The sequence below is a fragment of the Vitis vinifera genome, chromosome 5 (assembly GCF_030704535.1).
Source record: "Vitis vinifera cultivar Pinot Noir 40024 chromosome 5, ASM3070453v1".
Taxonomy (NCBI): Eukaryota; Viridiplantae; Streptophyta; class Magnoliopsida; order Vitales; family Vitaceae; genus Vitis; species Vitis vinifera.
Window position 1 is genome coordinate 175,079 of NC_081809.1, and position 13,432 is coordinate 188,510.

Consider the following 13,432-nt stretch of genomic DNA (forward strand, 5'->3'; position numbering starts at 1 on the left):
GTGTAGAAATAGGAACAGCAGGCTCGGGGGCACCCGAAAGAGGTGGTGGAAGAGAAATAGGAAGCACTGGTAAGCTCGTATCAAAAGTAGGCGCAGACGGGAGTGGGCTCTCTGTAGTAGATGGGAGTGGAACAACGTGCAAATCTCTCTTTCGTCTAGTGCCATGGGTAGTCAGCTGTGACTCAGAATGAATCACCCGAACCCACTGATTAATAACATAAGTGTGAGAAGCCATACGACGATCAGACTCGGGTAACTGGTGTCCACGACGGAGCAAGTAGTATGAGAGCAACCGAGGCAAAGGAATGAGATAGCTTTGAGCTGAAGCTAACTGTTTCTCCTTCACCTTCTGAAAAAAATAAATGATGGTATCTATGATGAGTTGAGCAGGACTCCACCACTCGCCTGTGTACATGTGATATAACCCCCATAAGACTGAACCAAAGCACTCTGTAGAGTGTCCAAATGAAAAAATATTGGTCTTAATGACCTGATCTACAAACCATAAGATCTGTGACATCTCAAGGCGAGTGATGGCTGAACGACAATGAGTACCCTGAGGTGCTAGTATACGTGCAATCCTCGGAAAGACTGGTCGTGATTGAGGTGCAAAGCGTGCTTCAGGAGGAGCAGATGATGGTAAACCAAAAGCTGTAACAATGGTGTCACTGGAGATAATATCAGCTCGTCCTCTAATAGAAAAATGTAGCTCTCGATACCTCCCTCTCCAATCCTCAAGGGTAGAGAAGAACTCTCGTACACTAGCGGCATAAAAATATGGGGGAAGATCCATCAATGCGAGAAAATAGTATCGATCAAGGAGACGCATGGATTGTGTAGTGGGCTCATAAGTACTAAAAGCCTGTATGTCATAAGAGAACTCTTGACCAAACTCCCGACGAGATAGGTCCACCCCAGGGGCATCATCACAAACTCCTAAAGATGGAGGACATGTTGGGCTCGTAGTAGGAGGAGCTGTCCGTGGATGTGGAGGAGTGGTAGTAAGCTTAGTGGTTTTAGGAGTGGTTGAGTGATCAAAACGGGCCTTTGTCCTGGCCTCTACATGCTTGGCTTGACTAGTGACATGCCTCTTGGTAGGCTCACTAATCACTACACCACTTCGACTTTGCATAAGAGGTCGGACACACTTTTGCCTTGGGGAATGCCTAGCCTCATTGTCACTTTGAATAACAACTTTCCTTTTATCTCTAGCCATCTGAAATAAATGTTGAAAAAACAAACCAAACTTAATGAAGGGAAATAAAAAAATAAAAAAACTCATAAGGTTTAAGAAAACAATCTAAAAAAAATTAGATGTTCATGAAATCTATGGATTCATGTGAATCGGTGGTAGACCATTCCTAAAATGCGGGAAAACATTCAAGATGTCCAACAATGATGAAAACATGAATCTTTGAAGCCTTAGATATAATCCAAACAATACCTAACTAGAGAGTTAAAAATGGTCCAAAGCATATAAAACATAGATTAGGCAACAATTATGCAAAACTCATGGAAAAAATAAGAACTTGGCTCTCAAAGTATTCTAGGATGTTCAACAAGCACTAAGGGTCATGTAAAAAGAATCAAACATTTTCTCCAAGTATAAACCAAAAATCCTAACACCCTGAATTTCCAAGCAAACCAAACGGACTGTATGAAACCAAAATCAATCTTGTTGCGCTCCGCTTGGGGTTTCGAGGGTTGAGCTCCTCGCTGAGCTCGCGAGGATCAAGCTGCCTGGTCAGCTCGCGGGGGTTGGGGGCAGCGCCCCCTGGAAATTTTTTTTTTTCATTATATTTAATCTCTTTGATTTATCTATCCACCCGAAACAATAGAAACCCTAAATAATGTTGATGAAAGTTGGGTAACACCACATTTTATATGGAGAACCACCGCACAATGAAACCGAAAAAATCAAGAAAAATCCATGAAAAATAAACAAGAAACGAGTATGAGTGTGATGCGTACCTGGAGTCAAGGATGAAAATATCGGTAATCACGGATATATCGGTACTTCGATTTTACGGATATATCGGATATATCGGAGATATTTTTGGATATATCGGAGATATATCGGCGGATATTTTGGAAAAAAATATTGGTGCTTAAAATTGTTAAAAACTCATGAAAATGTAAAGAAAACCTCATAATAATATAATTAGAAGTATAATAGACATTTTAAAGTTATTTTATTAAAATTTTTGATATATGTATAACATGATTTATCATATTTGATAATAATATTGTATGCATCGATAAAAATATGAATTTTATAAGTGTACATTTATTATTAAATTATACCTAATATTATGATATTTGATTATAATATGTCTAATTTTAAAATATATATTAGTATTAAAATATGATCCATTTAATTCAATTGTATTAAACAATGTAAAATAAATAATGATATATATATATATATATATATAATTTTTTAATATTTAATTAATTATTAATGATATTAAAAACATTATGAAGAAAATTATATAATTTTTATATTTTTGGTAATTAATTAAAAGACTTTGTATTTAATTATAAAATAATTATAATTAATTTGCTCTTTAAAATATTCTTATATTTTCTTTATATAATGAATTTAAGTATATATATAAGTGTTGCATATTATTTATCAAAGGGCTACTTAGCCTAGGTGGTAAGCGGGTGAACCCCAAACCTTTTGGTTTGGGGTTCAAATCCTCTCAGCAGCAAGCAAAATGGGAGGCACTGTAGCAGCACTGTAGCACGTTGACGGGGCACTGTAGCGGGTCTGACTTCGTTGACCCGCGTTGACCACGCGATATATCGGAGAAAAATCGCCGATTTATCGCAAAATGACCTAAATATCGCGAGAAACCGCCGATTTCTCGCGATAAATGCCGAAATATCCCTGGACCGATATTTCTCCAAGAAATATCGTGTCGATACCCTCCGACACACGATATTTCGGCGATATATCGCCGAAATATCGCGACATTTTCCTCCTTGCCTGGAGTGCGACAAACCCACGATGAAACCCTAAAATTGCCTTCAATGGAAGCTAGGACGACGAACAAGGGAAAAGGAGAAAATGGGAAGAGGAGATGAAGTGGTTTGGAAGTGGAACCGACCGTTTGGATGATTTCGGAATGAGCTCGAAATAGAAATTAGGTATTTTGAATTGGATTTCAGTTAAGAAGAGTCATTTCGAAATTTAACTTTTGAAATCGAAAATAACCTGATTTCGAATTCATTAACTGATGGTAAAAAAATGCCTATTTTAAAATCTGACCATTGAATTCGAAAACTATCTTATTTCGAAACGACTCACTGTAAAAAAAAAAAAAAAAAAAAAAATTCAAACACCTCATTTCGAAATGAATAAAAATCGTTTCTAAATCGGGTAAATTTCGAAGTCACCTTCTGAAATTCAACAAAATCTCAATTCTAAAGCAAAAGTTTCTATTTCGAAAAGCCCACCATTTCGAATTTGCTAACTGTAGCCTCAATGCAGTGTAAAAAAAAACATTTCGAAATTTCTTTAATGATTTCGAAAATAGTTCCATTTCGAATTGACTCACTGTTGATTCCCACTTTTATTTCGAAATAGCAACTTTGTTGGATTTCGAATTTGTCTTCATTTCGAAATAACACACTGTGAGTGTTGAAGTCCATAGTAAAGCATCAAAATTGCTCATTTCAAAATTCAAAATCCATCTCAAAATTCATTGTATTTCGAACTCATTGTTTGTGAGTTGAAAACACCAATTTTTCCATTTACTAGTGATTTCGAAATCAATCTCAATTCGAATTCACTTTCTGTAGATTTAAAATTGCAATTCCAAAACAAAAAATTTGAATTCGAAAAGATCATAATATTGAAATCACCCATTACTAGTCTCCAAAAGTGTCATCTCCATTTAAGATTTCAAATTTAAAGACAAAGGAATTTAACCCTTCATCATAAAAATTTAGGATTTCTCTCCCAAGAGCTACTCAGTTTTGTATTTCATTCTTTGTATTCAAAGTTCACCAATGGTCTTAAATATAGATCAACATACCTGTAGGAGCTTTGCAACCTTGAACACATGTGAGGCTTACCTTTTCACTCCCTTGAAGTTTGCATTTACCTATATCACTCGGATGTTTGCAAGCTAAGTTGCTACAACTCATAAACTCATTAGTAAGTTAAAAAAACTAAAAATAAATAAAAAATAAAATAAAAAATGCTAACCATATTGCTAATGACTAATTTAAAATGCAAAACTAAATAAAGAAAAATAAATAAATAAAATAAAACAAAATAAAAGTTTACCTACTGGATTTTCAGAAAATGCTCAAACCCTTTTGAACATCCCCATCAAGAAAATGGAGATTCTCCTCTTGTGTCTCAAATCTTTCAATGAAATGCTTTAGGCGCTGACCATTAACTTTGAATTCATTACCTGTCCTTGGATTTTGAATGGTCACGGTGCCATAAGGGAAGACTTCCTTTACCACATAAGGGCCATTCCACCTTGACCTAAGCTTTCCTAGAAAAATGTGAAGCTTGGAGTCGTACAACAACACCTTTTCACCTTGCTTGAACTCCCTTCGTAAAATAAGCTTGTCATGGTAGAATTTGTGTTTTTCCCTTGCATTACGTAAGTATTTATAGCTCTCATTTCGATATGCCTCAAGTTCATTCAAATCATATTTCCTTTTAGCTCCAGCTTGATCCGAATCAAAGTTCATCTTCTTTACAACCCAATATGCACAATGTTCGAGTTTTACAGGCAAATGACATGCTTTACCATAAATAATTCGGTACGGTGACATGCCAAGGACAGTCTTATAGGCTGTCCTATATGCCCAAAGTGCATCACTCAACTTGGTAGACCAATCTTTTTTTGTAGTATTGACTACTTTGGTGAGGATTCTTTTAATTTCCTGATTTGCTAGCTCAGCTTGCCCATTCGTTTGAGGGTGATATGGGGTGGACACTTTATGCCTCACTCCATATTTCTGCAAAGAGTGGAAAAGGGCTTATTACAAAAGTGTGAACCTCCATCACTAATGATTGCTCTCGGAATGCCAAACCTAGAGAAAATATTCTCCTTTAAAAATTTGAGCACCACTTTGTGATCATTGCTCTTGCATGCCACTGCTTCTACCCATTTAGAGACATAATCCATTCCCACCAAAATGTAGAGATTGCCAAAAGAAGGAGGGAATGGTCCCATAAAGTCTAGGCCCCAACAATCAAAAACCTCAACAACACAAATATGATTTTGAGGCATTTGATACCTTGTGTTGATTTTCCCCAGTTGTTGACATTGTGGACAACTTTTGCAGTGAGTGTTACAATCCTTGAACATAGTTGGCCAATAGAATCCACTCTGTAGAATTTTTGCTGAAGTCTTCCTTGAAGCAAAATGACCTCCACACGCTCCTTCATGGCACATTCGCAATATGTCTTGTTGTTCATCCTCTGAAACACATCTCCGCATAATTTGATCCGGGCAAAACTTATACAAATATGGATCATCCCAAGCATAGTGTTTTGCCCGCGAAAGAAAATACTTCTTTGTTTCCATGTTCCATTCTGATGGAAGCTCTCCGGTTGCCAAGTAATTGACTATATTTGTGAACCAAGACAACTTCTCCACTGCACAAAGTGCATCATCTGGAAACTCGTCATTAATTTGTGCTTCCTCGAAATGTGACTCTACTTTAACTCAAGAAAGATGATCAGCAACCACATTCTATACCCCTTGCTTATCCTTGATTTGAATGTTAAATTCTTGAAGGAGAAGGATCCATCTGATAAGTCCTTCTTTGGCATCCTTTTTGTTGAGTAGATATTTCAAGGCCGAATGATCAGTAAAAAATACTATTGAAGTTCCCAAAAGGTAGTTCCTGAATTTATCAAGTGCGAACACCACTACAAGGAGCTCCTTTTCAGTAGTTGTGTAATTTTTCTGAGCATCATTGAGGGTTTTACTAGCATAGTACACCACATATGGTTTTCCATCCTCTCTTTGACCTAGTTTGGCTCCCACTGCATAGTCACTAGCATCACACATCAACTCAAATGGGAGAGACCAATTTGGAGATCTCACAATTGGTGCAGTAGTGAGGAGTGACTTTAGCCTCTTGAAAGCTTCTTGGCATGCTTTAGTCCATATGAATTCTCCATCCTTAAGTAGTAAAGCACAAAGAGGTTGAGCGATTTTTGAGAAGTCTTGTATGAACCTTCTATAAAAACCTGCATGTCCCAAAAATTGTCTCACCTCTTTAATAGTAGTAGGCGAAGGTAGCTTTGAGATGAGCTCAATTTTTGCTGGATCTACCTGAATGCCCTCTTTAGAGATGATATGACCAAGTACTATCCCTGAGGTTGCCATGAAGTGACATTTCTCCCAATTTAGAACCAAATCCTTCTCAATGCACCTTTTCAAAACTTTTTTCAAATTTAAAAGACAATCATCAAAGGTCTTCCCATAAACAGTTAGATCATCCATGAAAACTTCGATGATTCTCTCTACCATGTCATTGAAAATACTAAGCATACACCTTTGAAATGTGGCCGGTGCATTACAAAGACCAAAAGGCATGCGCCTATAAGCATAGGTGCCATATGGGCATGTGAATGTGGTTTTCTCCTGATCCTCCAATGCAATGACAATTTGAAAATAGCCTAAATAGCCATCTAAGAAGCAATAATAGTCATGACCAGCTACCCTCTCCAAAACCTGATCTAAGAAAGGTAATGGAAAGTGATATTTCTTGGTGACTGCATTCAACTTCCTAAAATCAATGCATACTCGCCAACCTGTAGTCAATCTTGTAGGAATGAGCTCTCCTTCATCATTTTTCATCACAGTTATCCCGCTTTTCTTAGGTACTACTTGAGTGGGGCTCACCCAACTACTATCAGAGATAAGATAAATAATACCTGCATCTAAAAGCTTCAATACCTCATTTCTGACTACATCTTGCATAAGGGGATTTAGCCTTCTTTGTGGCTGCCTTACTGGTTTGGCATTCTCTTCCAAATAAATATGATGCGTGCAAATCAAGGGATTTATCCCTTTTAAATCGGAAATGGACCAACCAATCGCTCTTTTATTCTCTTTAAGCACCTTCAAAAGTTTCATTTCTTGCTCTTCAGTTAATGTAGCTGAAATTACCACAGGTTTTTCTTCATTTTTTTTCTAAATAAACATACTTTAAACCATGTGGCAGGGGCTTTAACTCTGGTTTGCTAATCTCAACCTCTTCCTTTTTGCTTTCTTCATCATTCTCAACACTGTTCAAAGATTGAATCGTATATTTTTCTTTCCATTCTGTAGCAACTTGAACACATTCTTCCTTAATGACTGTAGAGAAAAATTCATCTATATTTTCTTCCATTAACTTTTCTGTGTGTTCTTGCACCAAAGCCTCTATAAGGCATGCTTCCTCATTTTCCACATCATCATGGTCCATTGGTTGCTTGCATAAATTGAAGACATTCATTTCCACTGTCATGTTCCCAAAAGATAATTGCATCAATCCATTTCGACAGTTAATGAGAGCATTGGCTATAGTAAGGAAGGGTCTCCCAAGAATAATTGGAACAGAATTCATACCCTTTTTCAATGGTTCTGTATCTAACACCACAAAGTCCACTGGGTAGTAGAACTTTTCAACTTGCACCAAAACATCTTCGACTACTCCTCTGGGTACTTTAATCGAACGATCTGCTAAAGAGAGTGTAATGGTAGTAGCCTTAAGCTCTCCCAATCCCAATTGCTTATAGATTGAATATGGAAGCAAATTCACACTAGTTCCCAAATCTAACAAAGCCCTTTCCACGAATGAATCTCCAATCTGGACTGAGATGGTAGGACAACCTGGATCTTTGTACTTCACCATTGCTTTATTCTCAATGATGGCACTGACTTGCTCGGTGAGGAATGCTTTCTTGCTTAATTTAATCATTCTCTTCACAGTGCATAAGTCTTTGAGGAACTTTGCATAAGCAGGAACTTGCTTGATCATATCAAGGAGTGGAATGTTGATCTTCACTTGCTTCAAAACTTCTAAAATCTCTAAAGTCTTATCCCCCACTTTGTGTCTCTACATAGCTAAAGGGAAAGGCAAATGATTGGAAACAGTCATTTTATTTTTGCTCACAATGACTTTCTCATATTTTTCAGACGCTTTCTCATTTCTAACATTTTTCTCCATGGTTGGTTCATCTCTAGCAGGAATATCTTCACTTACAGGTAACTTGGGCCCTTCGTATTCTTTCCCATTTCTGAGTGTGATAACGGCATTGCAATCTTCCTTTTGCACTTTAGAAACTTCATTTACTCCTCTCGGATTTTTCTGTGGTTGAGCTGGGAATTTTCCTTTCTCTTGAGATAAACTTGCAGCAAGTTGGCTCAAAGTGGTTCGAATATCTACTAGTTCTTGAGATGTTTTAGCATTTATCCTATTTTGATCTTCATTACGTTTGTCTTGCTTCTGTATAAACTTTCTCATCATGTCTTCCAGGCTTGAGTTAGATGATGAGGCTTGATGTTGCTGTTGAAAATTCTGAGATGGCATACCTTGTGGTTGAAAACCTTGCTGCCCATTAGTTTGATTACCCTGAAATCGGTTTCCTTGCTGTTGAAACTGGCCATTGTTACCTCCCCTCCATGATAGATTTGGATGATTCCTCCAACCCGGATTATAAGTGTTGGAATATGGAGAATTGCTAGAATATTGCTTGTATGTCCCTAAGGCATTGGCTTGCTCCGTAAACATATCTTGCATTGCAGGTAGAGTGGGACAAGATTGCACACTATGTTCTGTAGACTTACATATCAAGCACAATTGAGTTACCCCATCATTGGCTATTTGTACCTCTTGAACTCCCTTGGCTTCCAAATCATCCAACCTTCTCATAACAGTTGCTAACTTTGCTTGGACATCTAAACCCTCTGGTAAGGTATACACTCCACTAGCTCTTGCCCTGTTCATTGTTCTATTTCTAGATGGTTCCTTGGCAATTGGTTCATCCCAACTTCTAGATACCTCAGCAACATAATCAAGGAATTGAAATGCTTCATCAGGGTTTTTATTCATGAAATCTCTTCCACACATAGTCTCGAGAAGTTGTTTCATTGGTGGTGCCATACCTTCATAGAAATACGAAACTAGCATCCAGTTGTCAAATCCGTGATGGGGGCAAGCTGCAACAATCTCCCTGAATCTTTCCCAACATGCAAAAAACTTCTCATCCTCCATAGCCTTGAAATTCGAGATCTCCTTTTTCAATGCACTGGTTCTATGTGTTGGAAAGAATTTATGCAAAAACATTGATTGTAGATCACCCCAATTTCTGATACTATAAGGTCTAAGACTATTTAACCAAGTCTTAGCTTTATCTTTCAATGACAAGAGGAATAGTTTCATGCGAAAGATCTCCAAAGGAGTGTTGGTTTCTCGAAAAATTGAAACGATGTCCTCAAATTCCTTGATGTGGGAGTATGGATTTTCATTTTTTGTCCCCCTAAAAATGGGTAGTTGAGACACCACTTGAGGCCGAATGGTAACATGATTTAGAGGTCGCATAAAACACGATGGTGTGCTCAACCTGGGAGGATTTAGAAGCTCTCTCATAGTTCTTTGGCCTTGCACAGGTGGTCGTGGCCTATTGTTATTACTGTTGAATTCTTCAGTGTCCTCCATATTTGGTTGAGATTCCTCAGTTGTTCTTTGAAGTCTACCTGAAATATCTCTTTCCCAACCAAGCATAAAATAGAAGAAAAATATGTATAAAGATAAAAAAAATAAAATAACTAAAACAAAGCAATGTACTATATCCTAGTTATGACGATTGCCAATCCCCGACAGCGACGCCATTTTCTTGACCGAAATTTCTCTATTGTACCAAAATACTTAGCCTTTTTACGTAGTAACTCTGGTCAAGAAAAACTAGAGAAAGAGTCACCACGGCTTTTGTAGTATTCCGGGTATCGTTCTCAAGGATTGGCTTATGAAAATTGTCAATACTAGAATAAATGAATTGTTTTTGTTTAAATCCTTAAGTGAAAAACAATATGTGAATAATGTGAAACTAAGTAAAAGAGATTAAATTAATAAGAGAAAATGAATATTGATTTTAAATTCAATTGATTCAAGTTTGGGGGTTTCCACAATCCAACCTAGGGTATAGAAATTATAGAAAACAAGGGTATTTTAAGTAATATGATCTTAGGGTTTTGGGATCCTTGACCACTCGCGATCAAGTTGAGTTCTATAACTCAAAATTGCATCTGAAACCTAATTTTTCCTTTTTAAAACAGATTCCTAAAACCATCGAATGAATGAGATTGATTATCAATTTAAGATTTGGCTTTTTAACTATTCCTACTCCTTATAGCTTTGTTTAGGGGCAAATAACGGTAGGTAAGATGAGGATAACTAATGATCAAGAATTACCAAGAATCACTAGTATCAAGTAATAACCTACCGTATCATTCCCTAAACGAACTCACAAGGATAGGATAAAAAAAATTGATAAATTGTCACTTAACCAATAATTAATCTCATTGTTATAATAATTCACCCATTGTCCCTATAGGTTTCCTAGACCTTAGGTTTTCATGCTTCAAGCCCCAAGTTGGATCTTAGCCTCTCATGGGGGTGATGTCACATACACAATCCATAGTAGGGTAAAAATCCATAATTTGAATCAAAAGAAACTAAAAACAATATATTCAATAAAGAAGAAAAAGAAAACAAACCAAAGTTCTCGTCTTCTTCCTCTTTCAATGTCAAAAACTCCAGAAAAAAATCCAAGATCCCTAAAACCTAGAATTAAGAGAGTTTATATAATATCCTCAATTACCTAACATGTGGCACACTCTCATTGGCCACTTATTACAAAATAATTTCCTAAAAATGATTAAAAAATAATAAAATGGTGATTTCTAGTCGTGTGGGGTCCACCTAGGGCGGATGAAGTGCTTTAGATGCAATTCCCGAGGTAGAAGAGGCGGAACATCAAAGTGGCAGTGGGTGAATTCGAAATTGGTGTCATTTCGAAGTGGATTTCGAATTCATAAGTTGAATTTCGAAATCATTTCGAAATGACCCTCCAACTTGGTGCAGTTGTCTTCAAATGGCCATAACTTCTTCATTTCAGCTTTGATTTGCAAACCGTTTGCAGTGTTGGACTCCTGACTTCCCGAGCTTCAAAACAATATATAGTATGTATATAATGGACTCCAGAAAGTGCTCCAAGTTTGTCCTCAAAGTCAGAGTATATAATGCCATCAGATTTTTGAGTTCTAAATTTCCATGCAGCTAAATCTTGCTTCATGCCTCATTTCCCATGCTTCCTTGCCTTCTTTCTTACTCCATAATGGTCATTTATCATCCTCCAACCTCATGATGTCCTTGTTTTGCCTTTCCTTACATTCAATGAATCTTGACTCACTTATTTCCTCATTTAGCCCTTTCTTGATCTTTCAAAATCTAAAGTTATTCAATTTGCACAATTTTCTTCCCTTGAACTTGAGATAAATCTCCAAAGTATAGATTAAACTCATGGCTAGGGCCTTAACATTGATTTAGGTCAAGTTGGGTGATTTGAATGTCCTTTGGTGCACAAATCATATCGAATATGTGCCATTAGAGCATATATTTTGGCTCCAATCAGGGAGTCCTACCACTCTTACCCAGACATCTTTTGTTTGGTTTCATGCCTTTAAGCATCCTACTTTCATGCTCTATCTCTTTAAATGCAACACTTTGTTTTTAAATCATCGCGTCCTCTTCTTTAGTGTTTTCTCTTCCTCTTCTTCATCTTTGAACTCCAGCATCATGAGAGGTCCTCCTATACTCAACACTTTCAATCCTTTGTTTTTGAAGCGTTGAATGATTGTTGTGGAGAAAAAGCACTAGGGCCGGATGACTTCTCAATGGCTTTTTGGCAGTTTGCGTGGGATTTTGTGAAGGAGGAAGTTATGAATTTGTTCAGACAGTTTCATGAGACGAGGAGATTTGTCAAAAGTCTGAATGCAACTTTCTTAGTTTTGATTCCTAAGAAAGGTGGGGTTGAGGACTTGAAGGACTTTAGGCCAATAAGTTTGGTGGGAGGGCTTTACAAATGGTTAGCTAAGGTGTTGGCTAACAGGTTAAAAAGAATGTTAGCCAAAGTGATATCTTTGTCTCAAAATGCTTTTGTGGAGGGGCGGCAGATTATGGACACAATTTTGATTGTAAATAAGGCAATAGATTCCATTCTAAAAAGTAATAGAGGGGCAATTTTGTGCAAATTAGATATCGAGAAAGCCTATGACCATGTGGATTGGTCATTTCTATTATCGGTATTGGGGAAAATGAGATTTGGAGGAAGGTGGTGTAGTTGGATAAAGTGGTGTTTATCCACTGTCAGTTTTTCAGTCTTGGTGAATGGTAGTCTAACGGGTTTTTTCCAGGGCTCAAGGGGCTTAAGACAATGAGACCCTCTCTCGCCCTATTTATTTGTAATAGTGATGGAGACTTTTAGTGTTTTGATGAAAAGAGCAATTGCTGGAGGTTTTTTGACGCCTTGTGTGGTTCGGGGAAGAAGGGGTCCAGATTACACATTTATTGTTTACTGATGACACGTTGGTGTTTTGTGAAGCTAAAGGGATCAGTTGACACACTTGTACTAGCTGTTAATGTGGTTTGAGGCTTTGTCAGGGTTCTAGGAATGCCTTTGGGTGTCCCTTTCAAATCTATTGGTGTATGGGATGGAATAGAGGAAAGATTCAGAAAGAGATTGGCAATGTGGAAACAATAATACATCTCAAAAGGAGAAAGGATTACTTTAATTCGGAGTACTCTGTCCAACCTACCGATCTATTTTATCTCCATTTTCCATTTACCTAAGGTGGTTAGGATGAGGTTGGAAAAGATACAAAAGGATTTTCTGTGGGGAGGTGGCTCTCTTGAGCAAAAACCTCACTTAGTAAGCTGGCCGATTGTGTGTGAAGACAAAAGTAACGGAGGTTTGGGGGTTAAGAGCTTTGGTTTGTTCAATAAGGCTCTCTTGGGCAAATGGGCATGGCGTTTTGCAAACGAAAAAAGGGCCCTTTGGAATCAGGTGATCAGAAGAAAGTACGGGGAGGAAACTAGAGGATGGAGATCTTGAGAGATTAGGGAGGCATATGGAGTTGGTTTGTGGAAAGCTATAAATAAGTGATTACTACCGAAAAGTGCTATTTTGTAGACCTAATTATAAGGGTTTTAAGCACCTTTGAGTAGTAATCATATTCATTTAACCCAATTAATTCATTAAGCTCCTTAGTAATTAGTTCTAACCATTTTTAGTGGCAAGTTTACATGTTTTTCATCAGCTTATGAACCAATTCAAGCATGCCAATTGATGGAGGAGCTACTTGGGCGAGTTAAGTAAGGATTTTGGACGTTTACAAGCTTGAAT